This window comes from Hipposideros armiger, unplaced genomic scaffold (assembly GCF_001890085.2).
Source record: "Hipposideros armiger isolate ML-2016 unplaced genomic scaffold, ASM189008v1 scaffold_47, whole genome shotgun sequence".
NCBI lineage: Eukaryota > Metazoa > Chordata > Mammalia > Chiroptera > Hipposideridae > Hipposideros > Hipposideros armiger.
In genome coordinates this window covers 816865-821927 of record NW_017731397.1, presented here as the reverse complement: position 1 = coordinate 821927, position 5063 = coordinate 816865, and positions in this window count along the sequence as shown.

Genomic DNA, 5063 nt, shown 5'->3' with positions numbered 1-5063 from the left:
TCTGGAAAGAACATCACAACATAGCCCGAAGTATTGAGCAGTGTGGCAGCTCTCCTGAGCACAAAGGAAACAGCTCACAAGTTAGATCTGGAGGTGGCTAGGTGGGAAGGTCAGTGTATTTTCATAAGTATTAAATGGCAGTTCATTCGTTCCAAGGTGTTTGCTGAACACCTACTATGTGTTAGGCACAGTGCTAGGGGCCTCACGTTACTTATGATTGGAAAGGGGAGAAGACATGTACGTGAATTGCTAAAATAGAATGGATACAGGGATGAGCTTCTCCAGGGAGGCACGTATGAAATGTTCAGGGAGCTCAGAGGAAGGTGGACTACTCGTAGATGAGGAGCTTGGTGAAGGTGTCCATGGCAGGTCCTCTTGTAGAACAAAGAGGACTTGGGCACTTTGGAGACAGGTGTGGCCAGAGGGCCGAGTCCCTGGTTCCCTGTCTCTGTGCATCAGCTGCCCAGCAGAACTCCGTATTCGTAAATCAAACATGGAACTTGGTTGAAAGTTCACCCAGCCTTTCCCCCCATTCATAATCCTCTCCCTGTCTAATCTTCAGTAGTATTTCTCCAGGTTATTTTAGTTTACTCAATCAAAAATCATTTCTCCTCATAGGAACAAATGAGTAAATGGTGCCTGTCTCCCTAATTCTTTTGTACTCACCTTGTATACAAGCAGACTTGTTGGTCAGGCTTACAGGATTGCGGCTCTTCTCACAGTTGTGGCACAGCCCTGTTCTGGACAGAATCATGGTCAAGGCGCTTTATGGTTTTGCACCACTTGTTCATGTGATGGTCCTGTGTCGTTGCCTAGAGAGCTGGGGGCTGAACGCCGTCTCCATGTCCTGCTGCCTGACCAGCAAAGCGATGGACATGTTTTGAAGGAAAAGTAGAAAATGGAAGGCAAGAAATGAGACTTGGGTTTGGAGGTTTTCCCAGCAGGGGTGTTAGCTTCCCTGGAAGACTTGGACTTCTCACAGACACCCCAGGTTTTGAGTGGATTCCATTGCCACGAGGAACCTCATTTTATATAAAGTGGTAAGATGGCAGATCTTGAAGCATACTGAGACCATTAGCCAGGAATAGGTGCTCCAACACAACTAAAAGTGCACGTACGTGTCTTGGATGTGGGAATGACGTAATACCGTAAACATCGAGCTCTTAAAATGCAGAAGCTCTCCAGTAATAATACTTCAAAACCAGAAAAGGGTTTACACAGACTGGATGCCTTACAAATGTCATCTTCAAATGTAAAGGGTGGCTTTACAGGGAGCTTGCTGCCACTGTCCACTTACTGACAGATACCCTTCAGTGATATTTCCATGGAAATCAGACTGTTACCACATGTGAGCAGACCGCTAACTCAGCTGTTCTCAAAACCGCATGGCTTTGTACCCGTTCTGTGTATTTGCAAAACCTGCGGAATCCTCCTAAACCACCTGATGGAAAACAGAGACAATCAGTGTTACTGTTTGCCAGTAGATTTTCGACATCACCAAACAACCTGACTACTGCACATTTTTATGATTGTTTATGATTTATGAGAATACCTGCCCACGTTCACTGTCCATCAGTTGTGCTGCAGTAAATCATCACTGTCACGCCTAAATTCTTCCCGAATCTGTTTCTTCAATGGAGAATCCCAGATTGACGTGGGTTTGCCCTTGGTAAACCTGTACTACTCCCTCTACAAGCCTTTGCTGAAGTCCCTTTTCTGCCTCCATCCATTTTCCTCTCGACCAGCACGTTGCTTCCTGCCACCCATGGCCCTTTTCCACCTGGAGTGTTTCTAACCATCAGCCACCCACACTCCACCGGGGCGAAAACGGCTGCCTCTGTTTGGATGTGGAGAAAGAAATGTGGCTTCACCTGCATTTCCTGAGACTCAGCCAATTAAGAATTTAGAACCTTGGAAGCAATTAGAAATCATTCTTAAAAAGATTAACATGCAGTTTGTTATCTGCGAGAGCATCATGTGCTACTTCGGCTGAAGGGCATAAAATCCATATTTTTGTTTAAAAAAAATGGATCTAGTTTTATGCAGCACCCAAATTTAATTACTCTTAAAGCTTTTTAGGGTCTCTGATGAAAGATGCTACTGCAGTGCAAAGTTCTAATATTATTTATTTCCACAGTCATCAGCATTAGTTAGGTTTCTCCTTTCTTGAGACCTATTTATCATTTGTATAAATATAGTATTTGGGGAGCTTCCTGCATTAGATCATCTCCCGTCCTTTTAGTGCCCTTGACGTTCATTGTACTTTCCTGGTGAGGTTTGCTGAGACATTAATGTCCTGTTTTAATACTGCTGGAAGTTATTGCTATTGAGATGAGAGTTGACAATTATTTTTCTTGTTTTTGTCCTATGTAGAACACTACCTTCTTTCTTACTGGGGTGAGCAGACTTTTCTCCTGATGTCACATCCACTCACAAACACTTACTGTTGCCTGCTGTGGTGCTAGACTCTGTGCTAGGTTCAGGGGCTGCCAAGCCATGTCTGGGTCCTTAGCCTTCTGCAAAAGCCAGCTCAGAGTGTGTCTCTTCAGAGGTATTCCATCTGGCGTGTTCTGTCCCAACCCCCTGCCTTATGTAGCATGGAGGACTGACTCTAAGGGAGCTCCCACGATCCTGCCTCCCGGTATTCATGCCCTCCTGCAATTACCTCCTCTTGAGTGTGGGAAGAACCTGTGACTAGCTGAACCGATAAAATATGGCAAAGATGATGGAATGTCCCTCCCATGGTCACATTCTATAAGATTGTGATTGATGTCTGTTTTGCGGACAGACTCTCTCCCTAGATGGCTTTGAGGAAGCAAGCAGCCATGTTGGGGCGGTGCCTGTGGCCAGGAAGTGAGTGTGGCCTCTGGCTGACAGCTTTGGCTTGACATTCAGATAAGGAGCTGAGTGCTGCTGACAACCATGTAAGCTTAGACGTGGATCCTTCCCCAGCTGAGCCTTTGGATAGGCTCCACCCTGGCCAATACCTTGACTGAGGCCTTGCAGGAGACCCACCTAAGCCGTGACCTACAGAAACTGTGAGATAATGAATGCGTATTGTTTGAAGCCGCTTGGTTTGTGGTAGTCCTGTTGCACAACAATGGAAAACTAATACATGTAGCTGATTTCCTCCTCCTCTGGACTCCATGTATATGGTACACGGCTGTATTACTGGACTTAGATGGCATTGTAAACTTTTTTGCATATCTGGCTTCCCCATAGACAACAAGGACCATAATGATAATAACCACAGAAGCAGTGTAGAATTGTACATTGATTCTCTCAAATGTGCAGGAAAGAAAAAGTAGCTTTCACTTGTTTTCTCTAATTGCTCTCTTCATCAAGGCCCCATCCTGCTGATGGCTGTCTGCATGGGAAAGGAGGAGTTATTTAAACCTGCCAATGAAGCATAACCCTTCAAACTGTGTCCACTTGGCTTGGTCTTTAGTCAGTCAAACTCAAGAGTCAGTTCCTTATCAGAGCCGTTTTCTCCTTTCAAAGCTTTCCTCCCTTCCCTCTCCAAAACGGTGTCTGGTATAGGGAAGGCTTACATGTCCTCATGGCAGTGGGAAAGGATGGCTAGTTCACGTGATGGTCCTGTGTTGTCGTCTGCATCTGCTCTGGCCTCAGAACTGCTCATTATTTCTCCTTGTCACTAGGCATCCTGCTGGCATCCGTCAGACGCTGGAGTCTGCAGATGACATACTCATGACCTGCCTCCGCCTCGTCAGGAGCTGGTAGACTTTTTTTTCATGGACTGAGCCCCACGTTGGCCTTTGCTGGTTCTGCATGTGCTCTCATCCTCTTCCATGTCTCCGTCCGATACTGGCCTGGAGTGTCTCTTCTGTGGTCTCTGCTATGGGTCAGTTGGACACCAGCCATGCCAGCACTATGGCAGTCCTGTTGGCCATCAGTGGTCAGCTAGCTTCTGTGTCACCTACTGGAGAGCCCACTGGATCGTGCGAATTCCTTTCATGCTACCAGGGGGCAAGGTGAGGCTCAGGACTCTCTGCTCCAGTTCGGCAAGGGAATACCCTGTGACACGGCTTTCTTCCACAGTCCTGGAGAAGAAGTGGCCCAAGCCCCATCTATTCCCACTTTCTCTCTTACTCTGTATTGTAATCTTGTGACCAGGGTGGAGGCAGTGCTGAGTCTCTGAGAGATTTTCTTTACCCTCTTCCCTCCAGATCTCTCTCTATCACCATCACCTCTCCTGGGAAGGCTTCTCATTCCTCATTCTGTCTGTATCATTTCCTGCTGTTTCCCTTAATGAGCCAATATTGAAACCAATATTGGTACATGATTATTAACTGAAGTCCATAGATTACATAAACGATTCACTGTTGCACCGTTCTGTGGGTTTTGACAAAGGCGTAATGTCTTGTACCCACTATTGCAGTGTCATACAGAATCATGTCACGCCCCAAAGTCCTCTGCTGTCCCCAGTTCATTCCAGTCCTTGTCCCTCCCAAAGCCCTGGCAATTACCAATCTTTTCACTCTGTCTTTATAGTTTTGCCTTTTAGCGAACGTCACGTCACTGGAATCATACAGAATGCAGCCTTTGCAAAAAATATTAACAGACATTTCGAGAGCAGTTTCAGGCTTACAGCCAAATTAAGAAAAAGTACAGAGTTCCCATATACCTCCCCTGTCCCACACGCACAGCCTTCTTACTGTGGACATCCACTCGGATACATTTGTTACCACTGATGAACCAACACTGGGGTGTCCTCGTCACCCAGAGTCCATAGCTTATGTTGGGGCTCACTTTTGCACATTCTCTGGGTTTGGTGACAAGTATGATGACATGTATCCACCATTGAGTGTCCTACAGAATAGTTTCACTGCTGTAAAAGTCCTCTGTGCTTGACCTATTCATCCCTCCCTTCCCCCAATCCCTGGTAACCATTGATCTTTTTACTGTTTCCATAGAAGTGCTTTTTTCCAGATTGTCATTTGGTTGGAATCACACAGGATGTAGCATTTTCAGATTGGCTTCTTGCACTTAGTAATATGCACTTAAATTTCCTCCGTTGTCTTTTTATGGCTTGATAACTAATT